A 12298-nucleotide genomic window follows, 5' to 3' on the forward strand; every position below is an offset into this window, starting at 1 on the left:
AAGTCCATCCAAATGTAAGTCGAGATTTAGATTAAGAAAATAAATGCACTCAAAAAGTGTTCCTTCTCAGGGCGCCTGGGTGGCTCAGTCGTTAAGCATCTGCCTTCCGCTCAGGTCATGATCCCAGGGTCCTTGGACCAAGCCCTGCAGCCAGCCCCCTGCTCGGCGAGAGCCTGCTTCTTCCTCTCCCTCTGCCCCGCCTCCCTGCTTCTGTTCTCGCTCTCTCTTAAAGAAAGAAAGAAAAAGAGAGAGCGAGAAAGAGGAAGGAGGGAGGGAAGGAAGGAAGGAAAGAGGGAAGGAAGGAAGGAAGGAAGGAAGGAAGGAAGGAAGGAAGGAAGGAAGGAAGGAAGGAAGACAGGGAGGAGAAATACATATTTGCTCTTCATGCCTTCTGTCACGGAGCTCCTACAACCCTCAGGAGCTCTGAGAGTGATAAAATGTCTTTAATAACAAGTCCTTTTCTTTTTCTTTCTAAGATTATTTATTTGACACGGGGTTGAGGGGGGAGAGCAAGCACAAGCAGGGGGAGCGGCAGGCAGAGGCAGAGGGAGAAGCAGGCTCCCCGCTGAGTAAGGAGCCCAATGTTGGGCTCCATCCCAGGACCCTGGAATCACGCCCTGAGCCGAAGGCAGACGCTTAACGACTGAGCCACGCAGGCGACCCCCCAAAGGCAGCTGCTAAACCGACCGAGCCCCCCAAGTGCCCCTAACCAGTCCTTTTCAGGTTGTTTTCCTAGCAAGCACCTTTCCACCACATCTGAGGGTATGTTAATGAGGTGGCTTTTGGAAAGCCCCTAAGGATGAGGGCTGGTTGTCAGGGAAACCAAACACTGATTAGAGTGTTGGTACTTTCAGTCCCACTCCCCACCCGGGGAGGTGAGAGGGGCTGGAGATTGAGTTCCATCACCAATGGCCAGTGACTCATCAATCATGTCTATGAAATGAAGCCTCCATAAAAAAACCCTACCTGAAGGAGTCTGGGGAGCCTCTGGGTTAGTGGACTTGTGGACGAGCCAAGCAGGTGGCGCACCTGGAGAGGGCGTGGCTGTTCCAAGCCCTTCCCCCATACCTTGCCTTACTCATCTCTTCCACCTGGCTATTCCTGAGTTCTTTTTTTTTTTTTTTAAAGATTTTATTTATTTATTTGAGAGAGAGAGCGAGTGGGAGCAGGAGGAGGGACAGAGGGAGAAGTAGGCTTCTTGTTGAGCAGGGAGCCTGACGGGGCGGGGGGGGGGCTCAATCCCAGAACCCCAGGATCATGACCTGAGCCAAGGCAGCCACTTAACCAATTGAGCCACCCGGACGCCCCTAGTTGTCTCCTTTTATAATAAACTGGTATTCTAGTTAGTAAACTATCTTCCTCTGTTCTGTCAGCCACTCTAGAAGATTACCAAACCGGAGGAGGGGATCCTGGGAACCCCGATTTACAGCCAGTGGGTCAGAAGCCCACTGACAACGAGGACTTACTTGCAATTGGCTTCTGGGGTGGGGGAGGGAGGGGCAGTTTGGTGGGACTGAGCCCTTAACCAGTGGGGTCTGAGACGAACTCCAGGTAGATAGTGTCAGAATTGAGTTAAATTGTAGGACACCCAGCTGTGTCTAGAGAATCAGAAAATTGGTTGGTGTGGGAAAAAAACCACACATTTGTGGCCAGAAATATTGGAGGCACAAAGAGACAAATACTGTGATTTCAGTTAGTTGAAGTACCTAGAGAAGTCAAATTCATACAGAAATTAGAATGGTGGTTGCCATGGCTGGGGGACCGTAGGGGGGAGGGAGGAGTGGTGGGAGATGAGGAATTACTGTTTCATGGGGACAGAGTTTCTGTTGGGGAAGATGAGAAAGTTCTGGAGACGGATGGTGGTGATGGGTGGACAACAATGAATGAGGTTAATGCTGGAGAACAGTACACTTAAAAGTGGTTAAAAGGGTAAATTTTATGTTATGTATATCTTATCACATATTTCTTCCGCGCTTCTAGGTTCTCTAGGTGGGGCCTCAAAATTTCAACTGATAAAAGGTAGATTAACAAGAGAGAAACAGTTTATTCAAGGTGCAACATAGGAGAAACCCAGTGATAAGTCACTCAAAGCGGTCATTAGAACTTAAGGTAAATATGCGGGGAAAGCTAATGGCAGATAAGGTAAAGCTTTTCCAAGGTTTGTTTACAGACCCAACTTGATGCCCACTTTCTGTCTTCCTCGTGGATTTAACCCTGCCCAGAAGAGGGGATTTATGACAGTCCTCATTTCTCAGAAGTTTCTGCTTTGAGGGGAGCCAGGGTGGCTCAGTCGGTTAAGCATCAGTCTTCAGCTCAGGTCATGATCTCAGGGTCCTGGGATGGAGGCCTGTGTGGGGCTCTCTGCTAGGCGGGGAGCCTCCTTCTCCCTCTCCCTCTGCCTGCTGCTATCCGCTTGTGCTCTTTCTCTCTCTCAGATAAATAAATAAAATCTTTAAAGGAAAAAAAAAGTCACAATACAGCGTTGTTTTACACGCTCTCAATGTGTAATATTTAATGGAGCAGTTGGGGTGTTTCCCTATGAGTTGGGGTATAATGTGCCCCAGTCATCCCCAGAGTGTTCTCAAAGGAGACAGATCCAGGCTTCCCCTCCCCGGGCCCCCTCCCTTTCGTGCATCCAGGATCCTCAGTAAAGCACAAGGTAGTGGAGAAGAGTCAGAAGAAAGGCCAACAGGGACAAGGGCCCCCACTCCAAGAGGAAACCACCCTTAAAGGATTTTACATGCTCCCCTCAGTTGCAGAGATACTAAGATTGGAACGATACCGACAAGATTAGTGTGGCCCCTGTGCAAGGATGACATGCAAATTCGTGAAGCATTCCATATTTTTTCTGGGGAAAGAAAAAGGATTTTATACCCACGCTGGAAGGAGCCCTCCACCCTTACCCACGTGAACAGACAAAACCCTGATTGGATGACAGGAGCCTGGAGGGTTAATCAGATTAAAACAGCTCCTGCCAACAAGCCCACAAAAACACCTAGACTTAGAAACTCCAGTGGCCACCCTCTCGGGTCCCCTCCTTCTTCAGGAGCTTTGTACTATCGTTCAATAAACTTTGTTTTGCTGCCCACCCCTCTGTGTGGTCTACACCTCTTCATTCTTTGAAGCGGCGTGACCAAGAACCTCCGGCACTCAAGAAAAAGCCCGGCAAGAAAGGCTGAGGTCAGTGGGAACGGGGCCCATTTCTGCGCCGCCCTCCCTTCCAGCTTGGGCTGGCCCAGCTGTTCTCCGGCCGCTGAGGGGAAGCTGGTGCTGGGCAGCCCATCTACAAAGTGGAAAATTACAGAGATTTGGGCCCTCGGGAGTCAGTGTCACCAAGTGTCTTAAAACGGGTTCTGCCCTGAGAATGAGGGAGGCCTGCTCCTGTACTTCTGGGGCTGCATTCGAGGCTGGGGCAGCCATCGTACAGAGATTTTGAGTGAAGACTTCTCCTCCAAGTCAATCTGGCCTCCCCCAAAGAGGCCTGGACACACAGCACAGCGTAAAAGCCACAAGCATCAACTACCTTGCGTCACAAACCCAACCACGTTACCTGATCCTGGCCGGCTTCTGAAGGGCTGGGTCTGTAATGTTCTAGAGTCTGGTGCCTCTCAGTCCAGACCTCAGCTTCCCTTCTTCCCCTGCAGCAGACTTGAAGCCATTCAAAAGACAAAAAGTCTTGTTAAACTTTATTCCCTGAGACAGGGGTCTACACCTTGCATAACCATTTACGTGGTTCTAAACAGAGCGATCAAGGTTACATAAATCATGTGCAGGACCGGAAGGCCTATTTGCTATACAATTATAGAATTCAGACACCAGTTACCTGACTATTTTTCTGTACAAGGGAGATAATTTCAAGTTAAACAGTCTTTGTTCCAGAACAATGGAGCCTATTCATTCACCTAAGGAGCCAGCCTTGCCCTGAGGGGCCAAGCCTCCATCTGAAACCAATGACCGCACATGTCAGTAATCTGGAAGGAAATTTAGGAGAAACACGAGTCCTTTAAATCACATAGGTTCTGTCTGAAAGAAAAATTCTCTGAAGAAATTGAAAGGGAAAAGAATAAATGCACTTAAAGATAAGACAAAACAGAGAAGGACTAAAAGTGAGTTGGCTCCTTAGGGAAGAAAGGCAAAAACCTATGTTAAGATAATTAAAGTAGTTCAGAGTCCTGAAATACAGCGCACTCTCATTTTGGACAACAATGCGTGAAGGAATTTTGCCTGTAACAAAGGCAGCAGCTCCCACTCTGCAAGACCCATTCCTCAGTAAATGGTGCTGAGGTTACAGGCTAACGATCTGAGAAAGATGAAATTTGATACAAATTTACACCAAACATGTATGCATGAATCAAAGATTTAAGTATTTTAAAAATGAATCTATAAAAGTCCTAGAAATAAACATAGGTGATTTCTTTCTAATAATCTTGGCTTAGAGAAGACTTTCTAAAAAGTCATAAACCCGGCCACCATCGAGAACAAGACTGTTAAAATGGATCCAGTAGAAATAAAAGTTTGCTGCGAGGTGAAGGAAGGAGAAAATTTTCTCTACCCTCATCGTCTTCCAGCTGGACTAAAAATTAAATTTACATGAGGAAGATTATCAGGAGAAAAAAAGTTTTATTATGTGAACACAGAGGCCCAATAACCACAGACATAAAGAAGTGACCAAAGCAAGCAGTTTTTATAATTCTTAGACAGAAAGACAATAAATGCATGAGAAATTGACAGGATGAGAAAGCTTAATTTGGAGAGCTTTAATTAGTAAGGAATTCTAAACAGAATTTTGCTGGAGTAGTAAATTAGGAACAAGCAATAAGGATTGTCTACACAGCTTTCTTGGCTCTGAATTTCCCATCTCTGTTGATAAGAATGTCTTTGACCTGCTAGTACAGGGAAGGTACCTTTCACACTTTACACAGGGGATTTATTTCCTGCCCTCAGGCAACCCAGGAGGGTTTGAATGTCCTTGCACCATCTCTTAAGTAACATTTATTTATTTATTTATTTATTTATTTAAAGATTTTATTTATTTATTTGACAGAAAGACAGCCAGCAAGAGAGGGAACACAGGCAGGGGGAGTGAGAGAGGAAGGAAGCACGTTCCCAGTGAAGGAGCCTAATGTGGGGCTCGATCCCAGGACTCTGGGATTGTGCCCTGAGCCAAAGGCAGATGCTTAATGACTGAGCCACCCAGGCGCCCCAATTAACTTTTATTTAAAATCATCAACATCCCCGGGCGCCTGGATGTCTCAGTTAAGTGTCTGCCTTTGGCTCAGGTCATGATCCCAGAGTCCTAGGGTCGAGTGCTGGGATCAAGCCCGGTCTGGGCTCTCTATTCAGCAGGAAGTCTGCTTCTCCCTCTCCCCCTTTCCCTCTACGTCCCCCTCCTCCTGTGCTCTGTGTCTCGCTTTATCTCTCTCTCAAATAAAATCTTTTAAAAAATAAATAATAAATCATTTGATTTTATGATGTGCCTATAAAATAAAATTAAAAAAATAAATAAAATCATCAATATCCCAGGGTGCCTGGGTGGCTCAGTTGGTTAAACTTCTGAATTCGGCTCAGGTTATAACCTTGGGGTCCCGGGATGGTGCCCTGAGTCAGGCTCCCTGCTCAGGGAGAGTCTGTTTCTCCCTCTTCCTCTGCCCCACCCCCTCCATCCCCTGCCCTGTTCATGCTCTCTTTCAAATGGATAACTAAAATCTTTTAAATAAATAAATAAATATCAGTATGCCAAACTGGTACAGATTGAGGCAGTCTGTCCTTGGTCCCAACAAGGGCAAAAATCACATAAAACAAAATCAAAATGTAATTGACAAGCCAGGAAAAAAATAATTACAGGCTATACACTACAGATAAAAGGGGTTGTTCCTTCAATTTACGATGATAGCATATAAAGCAGGAAGTAAAATACTAGCAACCAGATTGAACATTTAACAAAAGATCCAGAAGGCTCTTCTTAGGGGGAAAATGCAAATTGCTTATGAACTGGAGAAAAGATGTTCAACCTTGCTCATAATTAGGGAAATGCAAATTAAAACAACAATGAGGTACAATTTTTCACCTCACAGAATACAAAAGATAAAAAAAATTTATTATATTAGCATTGACTAAGGTGTGGAAATAAGCACCTCTATAAATCTTGGTGAAAGTATTTTGTTAGGGATTTATATATTTATTTTTATTTATTTTTTTAAGATTTTATTTATTTATTTGTGAGAGAGAGAGAGTGAGGGCAAGCACAAGCAGGGGGAGGAGCAGGCAGAGGGAGAGGCAGGCTCCCCGCTGTGCGTTGGTGGGGTCTGGGATGGGTGAGGTGGGGGGGCGGGACATACGCCAAGAATACAAAGCAGTTTGGAGCAACTCTTTTATAAAACGGATAGATAACCAGATACCTAATCAGACACCGGATAACTCTTAATCAGTTCAGTTTATCCGCATCCCACAAGATTTGATATATAATATTTTCATTTTTATTCAGATCTTATTTTAGGGATAAAATATATTTTGCATGACATGACTATGCTTTCTTTCAGCTAGTATTACCTGCCATGTACTTAATGTTCCTCTTTTCTTCCCTTTCAACTTAAAGGGTCCTTATGGTTTAGTTATGTCTTTGTAAACAGTATAGGTCTGGCTTTTGTTAGTCATTCGACACGACAATTTCTTTCTCTTATTTGGTAAAATCAATTTTAACTTAAATGATAAAGCATGTATTCGGACTTATTTCAACCATCTTATTTTTTTTTTTAAAGGTTTTATTTATTTATGTGACAGGGAGACAGCCAGCGAGAGAGGGAACACAAGCAGGGGGAGTGGGAGAGGAAGAAGCAGGCTCTCAGCAGAGGAGCCCGATGTGGGACTCGATCCCAGAACACCGGGATCACGCCCTGAGCCGAAGGCAGACGCTTAACGACTGCGCTACCCAGGCGCCTCTCAACCATCTTGTTTTTTATTATATTTTCAAAATTTTCCAAGATGAGCAGATATTACTTTTAGAGTGAAAAATCTGGCAAGCAAATTGAAATAAATTTTATTTAAATAATAAAACTGATGATGGTGATGAACAGCACCATTCCCATCGGCCATCCTTCCTTTCGTCTCTTCCAGAGAGCACTGAAGACCTCCAGAGTGTGTTTGCCCGCTAGCCAACCCTTAGAGTAGTGAGCTTTCCTTTTATGGCCACAAATGGCAACGTCCTCACCTGGCCCTTGATTCCACAGGGCGTGGGAGGAAAGGGGGGGTTAAGTGTTGGTGTGTGCCTCCCTGAGCACTCAGGGCCTTATCCTGCTATTGAGTCTCCTAGGATATCAGCAGGATATGGCCCCAAGGTTTTTCCTCTCCTGGTTTCCCCAAACAGAAAATGCCATCCTTTGTCTAGACAGTACTTTGATGGATTGTGGATACAACCATTTTAAAACTTTATCTGAATTTGATGAAAATGTCCTGCAGCCACTTAAAATTTAATTTGTGGAGGTAATGTTTGTTCGCTCTTGGTTCCTAGCCTAGATGCAATTTGGCCTCGAATACCTTTTGAAGTACTTAGTCCGAATTTAATTTTGAAGTACCCTTTATTTTTTTTGTAAGTTCTTGGCGCTGTTTGCAATGCTTTTCCATGTTGGTCTGTGTCTTTGTTTAATAGAGTTAAAAAAAATTTTTTTCTAATGTAGTATAATGCTTCCCCAACTTTTAAAAGCTAGGCTACCCTGTAATACAAAAAAAAAAAAAAAAAAAAAAAAAAAAAAAAAAACAAAAAACCATACATTTTTTCAAATAAATTAAGCCCAGGACCTAAAGATAAACTGAAGCAAAGGGCAGCAACAGCTTTATTGTTTTAGAATGATACATGGGTCTATCCGGGGCTGTTTTAAAGTCTAATTAAGTTCTGGACAAGTCCAGCCACATAATTTGTAGAGCCCAGTGCAAAGTGAAAATGTGGGGTTCGTTGTTCAAAAATTAAGACTCCCAAAATGACAACAGACCATTACACCAAACTCAGGGCCCTCCAAACATGGGACACTGTGCTGATGCCCACAGAGCCAGCCTTGGCTAAAGAAAAAGAAATCTTGTAACAGTGCTACCTACAATTGGGTTTTAACAAAGGCGATGATTGGCAGGGGCTCAGATTCTCACAGCAGATTTCATAAATTAGGCATGTACACATCACTATGAAAGGAATGAACTTCCTTTTTATTAAAACAAAATACTATGTGTTTTTAGCAAGTTATTTAACCTAGGTCAGCCACAGTTTGCTGTCTATAAAGTAGAATGATGAGTCCTCCTGTATCAGATGTGATGCTTCTAGCTGAAAAAATTACTTTAACTCAATTAAATGGCTTAAACAAAATGAATTATATCATCTCCATAAGCACAGTTGTTATAAGAATGATTCAATAATATCTCTGGGGATCAAGATCCTTTCTGCTTTTCTGTTTTGTCATCCTTAGAATGTCAGTTACCTTGCCTCTTCGTCACAAGAAGGCTGCAAAACCTCCAAACATTACATCCTATCACACTGTTGCAGGATTTCTTTTCCTTCTGTGCCCATCGTTCTTGGTCATGCCTTCTCGAAGAATCAAGACGTAGACCAGAGAGAGGGATGGGCAACAAAGCAGGGTTTACTGAGCGATAATAAAGCAAAGCTTATTGAGTGACAGTACAAAGCTCCCAAAGAGGAAGGAGACCTGAGAGGGTTGCCACCAGTTTCTACGTCCAGGGGTTTTGGGGGGCTTGTTGGCTGGCTGTTTTAATCTGATTAACCCTCCATGCATCTGTCAGCCAGTCAGGTTTTGTCATCTATCTATCACGTGGGAAAGAGTGGAGGGCTCCTTCTAGGGTTGGTGTAATATCCTTTTAAGAGTGGTTTCCTCTTGGGGCGCCTGGGTGGCTCAGTCGTTAAGCGTCTTCCTTTGGCTCAGGGCGTGATCCCGGCGTTCTGGGATCAGGCCCCACATCGGGCTCATCTGCTGGAAGCCTGCTTCTTCCTCTCCCACTCCCCCTGCTTGTGTACCCTCTCTCACTGGCTGTCTTTCTGTCAAATAAATTAAAAATCTTTAAAAAAAAAAAAAAGAGTGGTTTCCTCTTAGGCCCCCATCCCTGCCTGCCTTTCTTCTGACTATCCTTCAACACCAATATATAGAGGCAGAAAAGGGAAGCCCACTATCTCGGACTTGTGTCTCTTTCTAAAAACAATTGTTAGAAAGTTTCCTCAGAAATGCCCCCAATAACAGACTTATCTCTACATCTCATTGGTTAAAATTGGATCATATGTCCCTTCCTAAGCCAATAACTGACAAGGCAATAGAATTCCTGAAAGGCCTAAGATTCATTTGCTGAGGTAGCTGGATGCAGCTGTTCTAAATCACAGGACTACATATAATATTCTGGTATACAGATGCCAAAACAGAACTGGAGCTGGGCCAGCACAGAAGGGTCACACCCAGAATTGTCTTTTCGCCTGCCCGCTTGGCCAGATACCTGTTCGAGCTCTGACGGTTGGACCTTCCCACACAAGATTTTGACTCGGGAACTAATGATGCAAAGGGGCAGTTCTGGGTGGAATCCATTCTTGCCCAGGTAGTGTTACCACAGTCAGTTTCCAGGGTGTGGAGATAACAGCTCTAACAGGGTCCAGCATCGAGGAACATGGGAAGGGCCACGTCTGTGCCCCGGGGGCAGTAGCAAGCCTAGCTGGGTGACGCAATCTTGGATGTTTCTCCTGTGGACACAGCCTCCAATCCTGGTTATCCTCTTCTGGATATTCTGTCCAGAATGAAAATGCCTTTCATGGGTTTTTTCCCTTAAGTTAGTGGTTGGATTCTGTGGTAACTGTGAACCCGATGGTCAGTACCTTTCCGAGGGGCTACGTCAGACCAGGCAGGACTTAGATGTGCAAGTGGGGAAATTCACTTCAGTGACGGTATTTTACAGCTTAACTGTACCCAAAATGCTCAGTTTGAACTTGAACTTTCTTGCTTGGGTAACATAAAGCTGAACTCGGAAGCTTCGATTCTGCTTTCACAGGAGTTTTGCTTTCAATCTTGCAAAAGAAGGAGTAGCTGGGTACACTGAGCAAAACAACTTCTTCGTGGTTTGTAGCGCCCCTCTGTCTCTGTGCGAGCCTCGGGGGATCTCTCCTCAAAGGCAAGAGGAGGAGGTTCTATTCTGCACGCGAAAGTTCCTCAATGGCCAAAGCTAAACTTTTCCTATGTCACGATAAACCCTAGTTCCGGGCATCACATTGATTGCTCAGCAAAGACGAGGTTGCACGGTCCTACCTACGGGTCCTACATACGGGCTGTTTGAGGGTGTGATGAATCTGTGCATTTGTCAGAGTTCAGATGCCTTTGAGGAACACGTTACAGTCTATGCAGACTGAAGATAACGTACTACTACTAGATCAGGATAGCGGTCTCTGCTGACCACTGCCCCTCATACCTGAGTAGTGCAGCCTGCGGTCTGGGCTGGCATCCTCGGGAGGTCTTGACCGAACTTCATAAGGAATAAGGAAAAGGCGGGGTTAGGTAGGGAGAGATAGATAGGGGGCTCCGGGATCAGGCTCACAGAAATCCCCAAAATGTGGAGGTGTAAGGAAACCAGAGACGAGGGAACACACCGGACCACCCTGCCCTAGATGTCTGGGGGCGGGGGGCTGTCCTACTTATGACGGGCTCCTGCGGTCAACAGAAAATAACTAGACCCTAAAAAGAAGTAAGCCATTAAAGATGTTACCACTAGCCCTTACTCAGTGGTGCTGCCAGGAGAGAAGTCAAAAAGATTTAAGTTCCCTGGTGAGCTTTCTACAAAAGACCAACCCTAAAAGCCCTCCGTGGCAACACGGTCAGGACCGCTCTCACTCCTGAGAGCTTGCTTTCTGTATCCTTGCTTAAAACTCCATCGCTTTACTTACTCTTCTTTGTCCATGAGATTCATTCTTCAACTCCGTGAGACAAAAACCTAGCTCTCCCGCTTCAATGAGAGTATAAGGCGCCCACATACCCGTGAAGAAATACCTACGCGGAAAAGCCACATGAACCTTCAGAAGGCTGAGGGCCTCTGAAAGCCTTCAGGAGCCTAGCGCTGATTATGGGCTCGACTATGGTTAGAGGGACAAGGGTCCCTGCCCATGTTGTAGGAGCAGGGTCGTGGGTGCTGCAGACCCTTCCTCCTTCCACTGGGGCAATCTGAATTGGGTTCAAAATCCAATTCATTCAGCAGAGTAACTTCCAAACCAGATTTCAGCTAAAAATAGATTTCCACATACTGTCTAAACATGGCTGCTGTGATACCCTGTGTTATCACCCACTGACTGTCCCTTCCAGTAAAGACGGTCAAGGGTTTACAGTTTAACGGGGCCATGCTGGGGGGCTGAAGACCGCTGTGCAGAATGACAGCATCGCCCACTAGCATGAAGCCCGTGTGCCCACCTGGTGTCTGTGGACTATGCTCGGTCTTGCCTTTTTGACGTGTGGCGACAGCTATGTCCTCTTGTGGGCGACAACATATAAACGTGACCACGAGGCATTTCTTTGTTGAAACGTGCCCAGCTCTGGCACAGAGTAAGCCTAACGTCTTCTTCCACTTGCTTTAGCTAATTTTCCCAACCCATAAATGATTCCACACTAAAAGTAAAGGTTTATCTTGAAAATCTAAGTTATGCAAGATTTCAGGAGAAAGATTTTTTAATAGTTATAAGCAATGTATATCTTATATGAAAGAAATATTATCTTGACATATGAATCACACCATTCCAAAGATTTCAATCCCTTGTCACGAATAAATCAGTACTTTTATAATTTATGGTATTTCAAAGCTGCATAGATCAGGGCCTTGCCTGGTTTTCACATTTACACAAATCATCTGGGAATCTTGTCCAAATGTTCATTCTGATGTCGTGGGTCTGGGTTGGTGCCCGCGAATCTGCATTTCTTTCCCTCTCACAGGTGATGTTACTGCTGCTGGTTCATGGGCCATACAAGGTAGAGAGCTCGAATCTATCTATAAAAAATTTTATTTATTTATTTATTTATTTGAGAGAGAGAGCAGGGGGAGGAGCAGAGGGAGAGGGAGGGGGAGATCATCTCCAGCAGACTGCACTGAGCACAGAGCCAGATGTGGGGCTCGATCCCAAGACCCTGAGATCATGACCTGAGCCAAAAACCAAGAGTTGGACGCTCAACCGACTGAGCCTCCCAGGCGCCCCAAGAGCTTTCATCGATCTTTAATCATTGTTTCAATTGAGCTTTTAAAAACTCTCCTGAAATTAAAATAGCGGCTATTGATGTTTTCCTCTTGC

At 44.9% G+C, this 12298-nt stretch overlaps 1 non-coding gene across 1 annotated transcript; it reads left to right on the top strand.

Annotated features, from left to right (window-relative positions):
- Window positions 1–2743: 2743 nt before the first annotated feature.
- LOC117803251 lies at window positions 2744–2847 on the top strand. Its single transcript, XR_004626939.1, has one exon. It is a non-coding gene; the product is annotated as a U6 spliceosomal RNA (small nuclear RNA).
- Window positions 2848–12298: the final 9451 nt, after the last annotated feature.

Source organism: Ailuropoda melanoleuca, chromosome 7, assembly GCF_002007445.2.
Source record: "Ailuropoda melanoleuca isolate Jingjing chromosome 7, ASM200744v2, whole genome shotgun sequence".
Classification (NCBI taxonomy): domain Eukaryota; kingdom Metazoa; phylum Chordata; class Mammalia; order Carnivora; family Ursidae; genus Ailuropoda; species Ailuropoda melanoleuca.